The sequence below is a fragment of the Palaemon carinicauda genome, chromosome 16 (assembly GCF_036898095.1).
Source record: "Palaemon carinicauda isolate YSFRI2023 chromosome 16, ASM3689809v2, whole genome shotgun sequence".
NCBI classification, from domain to species: Eukaryota; Metazoa; Arthropoda; class Malacostraca; order Decapoda; family Palaemonidae; genus Palaemon; species Palaemon carinicauda.
This window is the reverse complement of record NC_090740.1, coordinates 133,409,719-133,425,516: the sequence shown is the minus strand read 5'-3', so window position 1 is coordinate 133,425,516 and position 15,798 is coordinate 133,409,719.

The window sequence follows — 15,798 nt, the reverse complement described above, 5'->3', positions numbered from 1 at the left end:
GCTTTAATGTCACGCAAAGCACCAACTTAACTTTGCGTGAATTTTGGAGGGGCCACTTCAATATCGTGCACTGCTTAAAGATCATTGATCAGGCTTGGGTGGGATTAACTCGACGGACCCTCAATTCTGCATGGAAGAAGCTGTGGCCTGATGCAGTTTCTCCCCGAGATTTCGAGGGTTTTGACCCCGAACCTGATCCCGTGGTCGGTGCAGCGGAAGCCGTAGAGGAAATCGTCTCCCTTGGCAAGTCCATGGGTCTGGAGGTCGACGCAGATGACGTTACGGAACTCGTCGCCGAACATCACGACGAACTGACGACGGATGAGCTCAAGGAACTCCATGCTATGTCGGAGCACATGAGTGATGACGAGGAAGAGAGCGAGGAGGTAGAACATGTGTTAGGTTCAGCGCAAATAAAAGAGGTGTTAGGAAAATATCAAGACGTGGTCGACTTCATCGACAAATACCATCCAAAGAAATTGCAGGTTTGTCGTGTAGTTTCTCAATTCGATGATGTTTGCCTAACGCACTTTCGAAACATTCTGAAAAGCCGTACGAAGCAATTATCTATCGATGCTTTCTTTAAAAAAACTGCGAAGCGAACTCACGATGAAGAGGATGTAAGTGAACCGAAGAAAACGGCAAAGAGTGAAGAGGAAGAAAGTGAAACACAGAAAACGGAAAAGAGTGAAGCAAAAGAAATTCAGTCAATTTTAAATGTAAGTGATAGTGATTAAAATTACGTAATCATCAAAAAGAAAAAAAGAAAATGTAAAAAAAAATATAAAATATAAAAATAAAAAAAAAATAAGCTATGTTAAAGTTCACTTAGTGTAAGTTAGAATAAGTTACGGTAGTGTTACGTTTATCGTAGTTAACCTCTACCTCCTCGCCGTCCGTCCGTCTCCTCTCTCCTCTCTGCGTAGCGAAGACGAACAACACCTGCGCTGGAGTTTCTAAGGTAAAGTGACGCTAAAAACCCGTTTCTTATTTATCATTTTTTGCTAATTCTTCTTATTTACATGTCTATTCTTCTTATTTACATGTCTATTATCTAATTTAGTGTTCATTATTCTCATGGGAAAATTATGTGTAGTAGTTTATTAAGAAGTTATCATAGGTTTTTGGGCTCAACCACGGATTAATCCTATTTCAATGTATTCTTATGGGAAAATTCGTTTCGACATCCGATCAATTTCTACATCCGAAGTTGGTTCTGGAACGGATTAAATTCGTATGTAGAGGTTCCACTGTATATATATATATACATATATATATGCATGTATATATATACTGTACATATACACACACTTACACACACACACACATATATATATATATATATATATGTGTGTGTGTGTGTGTGTATAGAAATGGGATAAGTTTCCTTTTCAGTGTTTGTGCTGTGCGTATGATACATATACGACAACGACACTTGCAAGGCCAGCACACTTCCACTCCGTGGGGAACGACCTCTCCCTCTCTGATCCATTGGTCTTCCCGTCGGCATACTGTATATCCATTGACTCGGCCGCCGCAGGGGAATCGTCATCGCCTGGATTCTCTTCATTCACATATTGTCTTCGCCTTTTCCTTTTCCTACGAGAAACAGGGATTACTGAGCGAAGGGAATGTGGCCTCTCAGATTGACTACCTGTACTGTCTTTCTCTTCTCAAGGTCATTCACCTTTCAACAACAGTGTACTATTGGGAAGAGCACCTTTCCCGTTCACGGGTTAGGTTGCTCTTCCGATTGTTTATCTCAATTATTTTTAGTGAAATTATAATTGTAATTTTAACTTTTCAGCTCCTCTCTGTTGGGAACACTTCCCATCAGAGGCTCAGTGGTTCTCACTATTAGTGAACATTCTTAGCTGATTTAAATAATTGTAACTCTGGTTTTTTTTATTACAGTTAATCCGCTCCCCCTTCTCCCGTGGATGTCGACTTGGGAAGGGAGGGCATAATACTTATCTTTATGTTGTTCCCTCGGGGATCTTCTGCGGAGTTACTCCCTAGGGAATTTTCTGTTAAGCAATTGATTTTATTTTTTTCCCTAGTTAACTATGCAGTTTTCTTCGTTCGGCTAAGAGTGCCGAGGAAGCAGAGCTGTTCTGGTCATGCCTGGGGAATCTGCTGTCACTGCTGTCCCTCAGAGGACGTCGTCTTGGGCGTCATCCCTTATCTTAGAAGTACGCCCGTGACAACATGACCAGCACTTCAGATCATCTTAGAACGCTAACCAGTAGGACCGCCTCCCAGGGTTCGACAACCTTTCCTCTCCAGATGTGAGGTTGTTTCTCCCTTCCGAGGGAGAACTTCCCACATCTGAATCCACATCTTAATAAATTCATTGTCTCCAACTTCTGTTGCTGCCTTTGCCCTGACTACTCTTCCCCCTTGCTAAGTCTCTCTCTTTTCCTTCAGGGGCAGAGCACAGTCATAGAGAATCCTCTTCGGAGGATCGCTACTGTAGAAGGTCAGCTTGCCCTCTCAGAAGTCTGATCAGCACTTCATCTACAAGGAAGTTTGTTTCCCCCTTCCGAGGAAGAACTACTTGCATCTTAAATCACTTCACAGACTCCGACTGCTGTCGCTATCTTCGCCTAGACTACTCTCTCCCCTTGCTGAGTCTCTCTTCCTTCAGGGGTGGAGCACAGTCTTCAGCAAGACTCTCCTATGAAGTGTTCACCTCTCTCATTCGCGAGAGAGGTCACTTATAGAGACACCTCTTCGTAGAATCACTCTGCTAAGGCCAGCTTGCTGGTCCACCGGCCCCCATGGGCGTCATCAGTTCCTGATCATCCTACCAGCAGACCTACCAGCGCAACCTTGCGCTGCAGCTTAGTCCGTGGATTTCAGTCCTGGACTCTTCTATGGACCTTTCACGGTTGCCATCGGTGGATGTTCGCCCTTCCAAACGGCACATCCCAGTTCTTGATCATCCTGCCAGCTGACCTACCAATCTTCCAACGCAATCTTATGCCGCTGTTAGTCCTTGGACTTCGGTCCTGGACTCTTCCGTGGACCTTTTACGGTCTCCATCATGGATGTTTGCTCTTCCAAAGGGCTCATCCCAGTTTCTGGTCGTCCTGCCAGATGACCGCATGCACGCGCCCGCCAACGGTCTTCTGCGCACGCGCCCGCCAACGGTCTTCCGCGCGCGCGCCCCAACGGCCTTCCACGCGAGCACACCCCAACGGCCTTCCGCGCGTCCACCCCAACGGCCTTCTGCTGTCTCTCAGGACTCCCAAATCAGATAACCAACTCGTTGGCTGACTGACCAGACAGCCTTCATCTGCCTGTCAGTTACCATCCTCGGCTCATAGACCGCCGATTCACTGATCATAGGCAATTCGCCATCAGTTCGTAACTCGGACTTACTAGGCAACCTCTGCCCTTAGTTCCCTAGATCAGAAGGTATACAACATACACTCGCTACTTGCCGTTTGCCATCACACTAAAGTAATCGGCAAACGATCGATAACCCTCATCAACGGCTTGTCGACGGGGAACTACTTGCGAGCACTCTCCAACTGTACAGTAACCACGATACCCAACCATTAACCATTGATTAACATTCGCCAGATTGATTCTATTCTAAGGAATAGCATCAATCCCATCAGGGCGCATGGTAGGGCTAAGCATTGCCTTCCTTTTGTTAGTTAAAGGAATTCTCTCTTGGGGAAGAATTCTTACACAGGGTATCGCGTCTGATCCTTTACGCCTCGAGTCAAGAATCTCTCGTGCAAAAGGATCCGCAAGGAGCTGTCCCTTTGGGTTGATGTCCACACCATGTTGGAGTTCAAACAAGGGCTAAGACCTCAGGTCTTCATTTGCACACTGGACCTAAAGGACACATACTTCCAGGCCCAAACCATCCATCTAGGAAGGTTGGAAGATTCAGTCTAGACAAACAAGAAACACCAGTTCAAAGCACTGTGCTTTGGTCTTTCTACTACACCCATCCTGGTCTCACAGGATTGGCTTCTGTCTCCTCTGTTTCGGGATGACTGACTGACCTTAGCAGACTCAGTGCCAACCTTGCATTAGCACTGGAACTTCTGAAGTCTTTTTACCAAGATCCAGTGACCAAGGTAAACAGGCGGAAGTCTTCCCTACTTCCCTCCTAGAAGAATGGTGTATCTGAGAATGATTCTAGTCTCCAATCTCCAGATAAACTCTCTCAAAACAAGAAGAACTCCCATCCCGGAGTGACTTGAGTCTGACTGGAATCAGGCCCTCGATCCCCCAGACATTCTGACCCCCATGGGACCAGAAGTTTGGACGAACCTCAAGGGATGGGTGTCAGTCGAGAATCTACAAAGAGGTTTAACCTTTTCATCCTTCCACACCCCTCGGACTTGATGCTGTGCTTAAAACACATCAAAAGAAGAGAGGAGAGACCATAATGCTGCACCACACGACCTCAGCCCTCTGGACAGAGTCTGAAAGTACTTTCACTTAAATGTTTTAAGAGATGAAGGCTAACTTTCCGGTCCTTCAGCAGCCTCATTGGTTCCTAACAGACCGCTCAGTGATGTGATGGTCAACAATACCACACACCACATAGAGGCTCACATCGGCAAGCAAGAAGGAATTTGCTCTTAGACTCTTCCCATCTAACAGTATAAACATTAAGATGGGCCAAAGTCCGTTCGGTGCCACTATCATCCCGCTTCATTTCAGACTAGAGGAATGTGCTCGCCGACAATCTGTGCACAGCATCTCAGATAAGATATACCGAATTGTCTTTGGATCACCTTGTAGCCGACAAAGTCCCGACTTTACGGGGTCCTCCAACTAGGGATCTGTTCGCAACGCTCCTGAACCTCAGGCTGCCATTGCTCCCCAGCCCTAAGCCCCAAGGCTCTCTGGCAAAAAACAGGCCAACAACGGTGGGTACAGCAATGACGTTTACGTCTCGTCCCTATTTTGTGGAGAAAGGCACTCAATAAGGCTAGAACATTGGTCAGCCTCTCAAGGACTCTCCTAGCTCCGCTATGGCATTATGCAGAACGGTTTCCAAACCCTGCAGCTCCCGATAGTCTCTCCAAGAGAACCCTCTCCACAGCACAGACAACCCACTTTGACACCTACCACAAGCCATAGCTTTGCTATGATTGTACGCCTGGAGACTACTCAGTACCTCTTTTGCGAAAAGGATGTCTAGATATCTGAGGAATTCCTCAGCATCAGTCTACCAGGCAGTATAACATCTTGTGTGGTTGGTATCATGTGAAAGTGTCTCTCTCCACTCGATACCTTTATTCCAGCAATAGCGGAATCCTCGAGTATATACAAGAGTTAAAGACCCCCAATTCAGTTTCGACAGGTAAAGATGATCACTCACGCTTGATCCTTCACTTTCAAACTGAAAGGAAGGAATATCCTCTCATCGATAGACCTTTCCTAACTCAAACGGACTTACAACTTGCCTTTTTCCATTCGGAATTGAGACCTTCCTCTCTGAAATGGGTCAAATTCTCCGATCTCTAAAGAGACCTCATGTTCCACTTCACTAGGCAACAAATTTTCACCTGATTTAAGAAGACAATGTTCCCACACACTCTGACAGCAACCATACAAGTTGAGGAATTTCATGGTTTCTCTTTCCACATCGCCCATTAATGATAAGGGCGAAAGGCAATGTTCAGTTTCGTCCCCGAGCATGTCGCCAGACAGTCTCCATAGGTTACGGATCCTACACAAGTCTCCATTCGGTAACGGACGATCCAGCTCATCCGTTACTGTACCCGGGGTAGATTCTACCTTAAGAAAATGGCAACAGCCCACCCGGGTTCCTTCTCTTGTCATCAGCACTGGGAGAGACTAGAGGAGGATCAGCAAAACATCATCTCAACATGACGACGATGTCAGGGGCATAGCTATGCCCCTGGTCCTTCTTAGCAGATTACTCTGTGATGCAGGTTTTACAAGGAAGGATGTAAATGCTCTTGGTGACTTTCACAACCATTCTCCTGCAAGACGTGACCCACAGGAACTCGATACGATATCTATCGGTACGTTGGTGGCTGCACAACAGCTGGTTGTATACGTCAAGCTCCTTATTTGACAAGTAGCAGAAGATTGAGGGCACTGTTACCCGATTTCAGTCTGCGTGAATGAAAAGATTTGACTGGCTCTTATTCTTTTCTTCATCCTACCCTCTCCTGGGGAAAGCAACATCCTCGATTCTCTGCATATGCTGACCTCAAACCAATGTAGGTAAACCATGTTCCCTTGTGTACCTAGTATTAAGCTAATACTGTTGCGTCCCCATACCCTGGCGAGGTGGTATTAGGAAAGTCTTGGTTACATCAGGTTTTTCCTACAATAGACTCTGAATAACTTTACCTAGACAGTCACACTTCTGCATGTCTTAACACACAGCTTGTGTAGGCCGCGGACCTTGCGTAGCAAGGTTTTAGCAAGGGCAGGGACTCCTTATTTTTGAGTACTAACATACTCAAATAGGGAGCCTCCTAGTAAAGTCAAAAGCCAGATTGACAGGACGTCCACCCTTCCTAATGGGTGAGTCACCTTTAATAAATAGCGTGGTCTGTATTCCAGTTACGGAACAAATGACAAATTCGTAGATAATTTGTATTTTCCTAACTATACAAACCTTAACTATTTATACAAACTTGCCCGCCAGCCCTATCCCCCGTTGAAGTCCTACCTCCAAGCAAAGAGAGCTAAATCACAGGTGTGCGAACAGGAGTAGTAGCAAGTTACCCCCACCCTCCCCCGCTAACTGGCGGTGTGGTTAGTTAACCCCCGCTAAATTTTAATGGCTCGTTATTTCAGCTCCGCCGAAAGTATAACCCCTAATGAATAGCTAAGGTTTGTATAGCTAGGAAAAATACAAATTTTCTACGAATTTGTTGTATTAGGAAAGGAATGCAAAATTGGGTGCGGTTTTTTAATTGTTATATTGGCTACACAAGTTTAAAACTTAAGTTTACTTGGAATGTGTTTAGGAATTCCTTGATATTATCGTAATGAAAATTATAGTTTTGGAATGCAGCCGATTTAGGAACATGAGACGAGATGATTGAAATTGGATTGTAAATGGTAAGCAATTTTCTTATTTTTCTTTGCAGTGGTGTGGGAAATAACAGATGCACAATTAATTCCAAATTTCTTAGCTAATAGTTTCACTTCCAATTATAAAAAGAAAATATATTGATAATTTCCATATTTTGTAAATGAATAATGCCACCACTATGGATAATCACTCTAAAAGTTTATTTTCTATACTTACAGCTTGAAATTGTTATTGGGATACGAATACCTTATCAAAATTTCTTTTGCTTAAAGATGGCACTTATATTTTATAGAATTCACATTTAAATTTAGATAAAGTTAAAGAAAAGAGTTATTTGTAATCTTAAAGGTATATATCTTATACAGAAACTTTTTGAAATTGTAGTACTGAAGCCTTTCATAAATTCTTTTGGTTTCCTGAAGACTTAATACCTTCTCTATTTGTGATTTGTTGTTTTCCATATCAAAGCTTTCAAGAGGTACTTGGTTAAGTTTAAAAGTTGTTTGACAGTGTTAAAACCAGTTTGATTATTGCAATGTAAATCTAGAATACCTGTAAATGACTAAGATATTGATAAAAACATTTGTTTTCAGTTACAGTAAACAGTATGCTTTATTGAAAGGAAGATTCAGGGTCCATGAAATACTATAATGGCTATTACTTCTGTGGCCTGATTCTATAATTGAGAATACAGTACTGAAATTAGATATTTGATATTTACAAGAAAAAGGAATGGCAATAACTTTTATTCCACATTAAGATTAGATATTAATTTTTCTTTATCTTTTGTGTTTCAGCTGAACTTTGGGAAATGTTGAAAGTTTACCGTCAAGCACTTGAAGACTGGGAAGTCAGAGCCAACTCTCTCTCTCTCTCTCTCTCTCTCTCTCTCTCTCTCTCTCTCTCTCTCTCTCTCTCTCTCTCTCTCTCTCTCTCTCTCTCTCTCTCTCTCTCTCTCTCTCTCTCTCTCTCTCTCTCTCTCTCTCTCTCTAAATACAAAATGATCTCCTGACTACGGATGTACTACATAGAACAACAGTAAGTATTCTAGATTTAACACAGTATGCATGTGTCTGCCTTTCAAACCTTTATAGCAATTTTTTTTAATAGAAAATTAAATTTGGTTTGTAAGTTACAAATTGTGATATAGGATGAATGCAATCATGGGACAGAATGTTGGTAATTGTTTTAGATCGTCTGGTTTAAGAAACTGAAACAGATGTAGATACATTGACTGTGATATGTCCGTGGTGAAATGCTAGTCTGACGTTTACGAAGCTCAAGGATCAAACATGAGTTACCACCCACTAGCCCACCACAGTGGAGGTGAATATTAGCATCGGTTGGGTTACGAAAAAGGGAATTGGTCTAGCAATTTTAACCATAGAAATTTGCTTAAACAAAGGAAGGGTATGCCCTTCTGCTATTAACCTTGAAAAGAAAAAGCCAGATAAAGAGGCACTCTCGCATATATTGCTCTGGATGTGTTTATTGTAGCAGAAGTGCATACCCTTTCTACTTTTTTTTAATGAATACAGTCAGCCCCTGATATTCGCGAAGAGAGATCGCGTATTCAGTTATTTGCAATACAAACAACCATATGACCTATTAAATATAGAATTACAAATTTCTGTTTTGCAATAAGTACGCTCACTGCCTGACGATTTCAAACTGACCGCACTCCTTTGCATATGACATGTTTTGCACTGTTTTCCTCTTCACACAGCACAGCACCTCTTGCCGACTTGGCCTCGGTCTCGCATCGTCTCTCTTGGTGTGTGCATCTCCCGTTTCAGTCCTTTTTGTGCAGAATCATTTTGTGATGTAAAAAAATATCTACATATCCAGTGTGTATATAGTGATTTAGCATAAAATGTGATACTGTACGTGCATTATACTACCTTACTCGCCAAACAGTCGACGACTCAAGAGTTTTATCATGCTTCAGAATTACAGCATAAAACGGATTTTGAAGTGAAGCGAAAAATCTATTTTTGGGCGAGATAGCCATGTCGTCCTGATGGAAGGTTCCTATTGGTAGCTTTCTAAGGGATATTTGGCCACAGTGATATTCCCAGAGAATTTACCTTTAGGTCTCCAGAATTCTACCTCCTAGTGGGAATATCCTTAAAATTTCACTTAAGGATATCGCATAATATCAGGGGACGTACATCTCGATACGACACAGCAATCTTTACCCCGGATAGCGTTTTCGTTTCGAGGGGAAAGAGTGGTGAAAATAGAAGGGGAGCTCTTATCAAGGATACCCTTCCTCCCGTAGTATTACGAATATCCAAGATGGCGCTCATTCCTTGTAGCATTGAGCATGGTGCTACAGATATAGTAGTTTTCGGGAGGGATCTTGCCTATGCCTTTTCTGGAAAAGGAGGGCGGGTCCATCAGGACGACATGGCTATCTCATTCCAAAAATAGATTTTTCGCTTCGCTTCAAAATACGTTTTTTGGGCTCAAGCTATGTCGTCCTGATGAAAGTTTATCAGAGAATTACGAGAAAGTACTGTATCTGTGGATTTTCATAGGTGCCTTAACCTTGGGACAAATTTTTCTATGGTCATCTGGACCATTGAGATAAATGACATTACCGTTATACGTCATTACCACTAATCATTGACAATGTTAGGGCTTCCTGCCCCCTGCAGGGAAGAGTCATACTAGACAGTAGAAAAGGGGTCTCAAGGTTTGCATATATTGTATGAACAAACATAAGTATCAACTAGATATACAAAGGTCTCACGGTTTGTACATGTTGTCCCGAACAACTAAGTATCAACTATATCCATTGGTTGTAAGCATACAATAATATGAGGTTTACTTAGTTAAATAAGTAAGAGAAATCTGCCCATATGTATTATGCTAATAGCAGGGCGAAATAAGACGCAATTACACTCTAATAGACATTTATGTCGAATAAATGACCAAATGGAATAACGAGTGTAACATGTTAAGGGAATTACACGTACTGCACAACGTATACAGAAAACGTTTTTCTCCTTGAGAGGGAAGAAATGAATAGTGCCATTCTGAACTTTGAAAATTTTGATAAAATTTTCTTATATAATTTTCTGTAAATGTTGTATACTATCAACACTCTGTACTATGTACACACGGCACAAGTGTTATCTGTATAATTTCCCACCTGAGATTTTGAACAATCTTAGTGTCACCATGGTGACACCCACTTTAAAGGTATCGCACTGGAAGTGTCAACACCTTTTCACCCTAATTGATAGTCCCAATCAGTTCATTGTTCATCGCAGCACTAGACGACAGGTTTTAATACACTACCTGCCGCCACCACGTAATGCTAAAGTTCGTGCACTTGCTTTGCATAGTGTTTGTAGAACACTCTGGATGACTTCCATCCAGTATATGAGCGAAGACGCTCAAAGTCCATATACTGAAAAAAGTTCAGTGATGAAGCAATTTTTCTTGGATCATGACCTGCGGGTGTGCTGTCAGGATCCGCTCTGCGAATAAAGTAGGTGAGCTTCGCCTTCAGTTGTTTTAGGGATAAGTTTGATCCTGAAGTTTCTCCTTTGAAGAGCTGTCCTCCCCTAAAGACTGAAGTTCTTCGAAGATAGACCTTTAGACACTCTACTGAACACAGAGAGACATCTTCCTTCGGAGGTCAGATTCTCCAGGGACCCCATCTCTTAGTGGGTAGCTCGTTCTTGGCGAGAAAGGGTGGATCAGGAAAGAGATTCAGTTCTCCCACTTCTGTGAACTGAATGTGGCCCTCATTTCTTGATAGGGCTACTATTTCAGTCACTCTAGCCCTTGAGGCCATAGCAAACTGGAAAATAACCTTTTAGGTTAGATCCTTGAGAAACAATCATCATTGTTCACAGATGAAGCATAATGTAGGACCTTGTCCAAGAACCATAAAATGGGCTTTGGAGGAGCTGCAGGCCCAAGTCTAGCACATGCCTTCGGGCCCTTGTTTAAGATTTCGTTCGTCAAGTCCACTTGAAAGGCGTATAGATGTCTAGTCAGGGCTGACTTACATATAGTTATCGTGTTAGCGGCCAGACCTGGTTCATGAAGGTTGATAAAGAAGGACAGACAGAAGTCTATTGAAATTTCTTTCGGTCCTTTTGCTTTAACGAAAGCAACCCACTTTTTCTAGGACGATTCATATTGTCTTATAGTTGACTTCTATACTGCCTTTTGAGATCCCAAATCTTTTCTTAACCGCTAAAGTGAGAAAATCATGAGATGAAGGTTTTGGGTTCTCTGTGATGGAGAGAAGACAGTCGATTTCTGAACCCGTTGAGATAGTGCTGAGTTCGGTCGAGTGGCCGGCCTCAGCTTCAGTTCCATCACTAGAGGGAACCAGTTGCTCTTGGGCCACTTGGGGGCCACTAGAGCTGCCGTTCCCTGGAAGGATCTCGGTTAGTTGAGGACCTAAAACAGGAGGTTGGATGGAAGGAACAGGAAAATCCGGGTCCATTCGTTCCAACCAAGGGACATGGCATCCGTTGTCTCTGCTAAAGGGTCCTCGTATGGGGTTACATATCGAGGTAGTTTCTTGTTGTCGCTCGTTGCGAAGAGGTCGATCTGCAGTTCTGGGACTTGTTCCAAAATGGAGGAGAATGAGTCTGCGTCTAGGGACTATTCTGACTCTATCGTCTTGAGCCTGGATAAAGCGTCTGCTGTCACATTGTGGAACCCTTGTAAGTGAACTGCTGAGGAATCACGATTCCCCTGTTGGCAACATTGCCGGCTGCAAGACAATACACCCCGAGTTACCGTCATACTTTGAAGCCAGGATACTCGGCGGCAAAGAAGATCGACGGTAAAAAACTCCAAGTCAAGCCGGAGTTAATTACTCAATGGCGATGACGAAAGATAGGGTTGCCGCTTGGGATGGCAGCGCTCAGGGGGTAAGAAGGGTTTATCCTCTTTTCTCTAAAAGAGAAACGTATCGAATTATACCAATAAATTCTAGGGGATATATATATATATATCCTCAACCGAATTAATGGGAACAATACAAGAGGCTAAATAATGGGATTAACATTACTAACATATGCCAAACGGGTTTGGCTAGCCTAATTCGAGTGGATACCGCGGCTACGAGTGATACCACCGGTGTCCTATCATATACGAAAGTAACGTTATATTTGGAAGAGGAAATATATATATATATATATATATATATATATATATATATATGCAATCTTCACTAGTATAATTTTGCCCAACTAGCTAAAGAGTTTCTTTATAGCTAAATACCGGGAGCGTCGCACTTCTAAGTAAATAATTGCATTTATGACGTGCGATAGCGATCTCAAAATGACTGCCTCCGAGGATGGCTGTGCTCCACTTGACACACTTAGATTATGCTAATTCAACTGTGAGAAGGGAGCTGTAAATTATACACAGGAAAGATTAGATACTCAACTTTCCAGAGGCTGAAGATGCTGGAGATTACTTGATAATACTCGGATAAACCGTAACAACACCGAGAGAAACGTGGGAGCGCACTTAGATTAAATGCTTCAGTTGAAAGGAATGATGGGCCGCAGTAGTATAGGGAGGGAGTCTACCGGGTACCTTGATAACGGCTCCCCTTTCGTTCGCCACTCTCCCCCCTCAAAGAGTTTAATCTATTCGTGGTGAAGATTGCTATGTGTCGTATCAAAAAATACTTCCCCTGATTTTATGCGATATCCCTAAAGATAAATTAAGGATACTCGCGCCAGGAGCTAGAATTCTGGAGACCTACGGTTAATTCTCTGGGAGTATCACTGCAGCAAATATCCCTTAGAAAGCTGCCTAAAGGAACCTTCCATCAGGACGACATGGCCGAGCTCAAAAATACAGTATTTAATACATTAGGTATACTGTATGTAAATTTACATTAATACATAAATAATGTATAAATAATATAAATGGAGTGTAAGTGTACATGTACATACATATGTAGATATAAATAGTGTACATGTATATAGATATGTTTTTAGAACGTTTATTCTTATAACAAGATACGTAATTCACCTCTAACCATGACAATGATCTTGATAAATGATGATGAAACACCTGTGGAGTGGAATGGAAGTGAAGATGATGATGATGATTTGCTGCATAGGTTAATGAAAGCTTTACTGCTCCTCAGGTGACACCTCATCGTCAGTTGATAGAGGCGGTAGATCGTCAACGACAGCTTCCGATAGAGCTGGAGAAACTGCAGGAGGCAGCGTAGTGGCTCAGTGGGAAGCCGGAGAGGCAGCAGGAGGAGTATCTGATGCTTCTGCAGAAGGTTTTCCACGCACTAGGTACATCATGATGGGAAGTTGTTGACGTTTTTTCTTCTGAACAAAGATGCTCTTGTACAACGCCATTGCACCGTCAATATGGTTACTAGATTTGATGGCTCTGACCATATTGTCGTCAATTTCCTGCGCCTTTGTTGCAGAGCCCGTGCCATGTTTCAGAGCTCTTGCAGGTTGTCCAAGGTAAGGCCACGTTCTTCAGCTTCGTTGTCGTCGCCGACGTCGGCTGCCTCCTCTTTTTTCCTCACACGCTGATCTTGTCATTTCGACAAGGTCCTCGTCAGTTAGGAGCTCCAAGTGGCTTTCGATCAGTGAGTTGATGTTTTCCGTTGTCATGTCAGAGAAACCTTTGTTGGCTACTAACCGTGCCAGCCTCACAGCTTTATCTACGGCGGAGTGGTGAGTTTCGTCTGGCGTAAATCCCTCATAGTCAGGAACAACGTTTGGCCACAATTTTCTCCAACTTGCATTCTGTGTTTGCTCTTTCATCACATTAAAAGCCCTCTGAATGTTGGTCATGCGCGTTGCAATGTTATATTCCCGCCAATATCTCGTGAAGCTGAAGTCCTTGTCACCTTCATCGATGGAGGAGATGAGGCCCTCAATTGTGGACCTCGTGTAGAGGGCCTTGGAGGCCCGAATGACCCCTGAATCCATTGGTTGTTTGAGAGAAGTGGTGTTGGGGGCAGGAACTCCATTTGGACCCCGTCATAATGGAGATCCGTTGCATGTAGTCTTGCACAGTCCATCAAGGAGAGGATCTTAAAGGGCAGCTGATTCTCCGCGAGGTACAGCTTCACCTGCGGCGGGATAAAGTAGTTCATGAACCAGTTGAGTGAGAGGGCTTTGGTTATCCATGCCTTTTTATTACTCATCCAGTAGACGGGTAGCAAGGCTTTGTTTTTGTCTTTCGAAGCCCGAGGATTCAATGACTTGTAAATTAAGCCAGGCTTGAGGATAAAGCCCGCAGCATTCACGCACATGAGGAGAATGACGCGATCTTTGTGGGCCTTGAACCCTGGCTTTTTTACATCATCCTTGTAAAGGAATGTCCGGGAAGGCATTCTTTTCCAGAAGAGGCCAGTTTCATACATATTGAACATTTGCTCCGGGAGATAGCCACCTTCGTTAATTAATTTTGGGAACTCGTTGGCCTGCTGAGGCGGCCTCCCCATACAAAGGAACGCTGCGAAAGCCAAACCTCCTCTTGAATTACTCGAACCAACCCTTGCTGGAAACAAAACCAGGTTTTTTTCGTGGGGCAGAATCATCTTCGTCGTCATCATCGCCTTCGTCGTCTTCATTCAATTTTCCTTCAGGAACGAGGCTGTCATACAGTGTTTTTGCTTTGTTTCAAATTATGTTGGTATCGAGACTAATCTTTTCCTGACAGTCCGATATCCACATTGATAATGCATTCTCCATTTGCAAAATTGTCTTATTACGAGGAGTCACAACCTGCTTAGTGTCCTTGGAGTATGTTATTGAGGCAGTTTTACGGATTTTCATTTCATCTTTTTTTATGTAGCGAGCCGTCGATTCATTCACTCCGTAAATGCAGGCAACAGACGCATAGCTACTACCTGCCTTAAGCATGTACAATAATTTCACTTTCTAGTTCACTGTCATCATTTTTCTCTTCTTGGGTTCACTAGAGGATGTAGAGGGTAGAGGACGTTTAGGAGCCATTTTTGGGGGCGTTACAAGCACTATTTTGCACTAAAAAAGCACAAGAAAATAGCCAAAAGTTCCACTTAGCAAGACTAAGCAACATGAGCGATAGAGAACAATGAATGCGGTCTCCCCTTCGCTGGGCACACGGCAGGGAGGGATGCTGGGTAAAGTGTCTTGGTGGATCGGCCAATCAGCTTGCGAGATTCTGGAGCCGAGATGGTTAGCAAATCAGTGGTGGATTTTGAGTTGTGCGCCATCTCCGTGTTGATACCTGATGTTCTAATGTACTCTCCCATCCTTCTGCTAACGCCCGCGTAACTTTCGCACCATTTTTTCTAATTTTTGTTGAATATTTTTTAAAATCTGCGATGCACCTAGGCCCCGAAACTTGAGCTGCGAAATGGCGAGAGATTACTGTATACATACAGTGTAGGCCTAAATACTGTAGTTAAAACTACTGGTTATCAGCTAAGAAATATTGTTTTTTTTATAAAAATAAAAAAGTACCTGGATGAATGTTCTGTAAAGAGACTTGTGATAAACTGTGATATTATCAGAATCGACTACTGTAACTCCATCTACTACAATCTAATAAAAGTAAAACTTAAGAAATTACAAAACATAAGAAACAGAGGAACAAGACTAATAAAAGGTGTCCCACCTGGTGAAAGAATCACTTCTTTACCAAATGATCTACATTTTCTGACGATTAAAGCAACAATTGAATTTGAATTTGTACAATAACCCACCAAGTTATCAGAACCAGTTGTCCAAAAT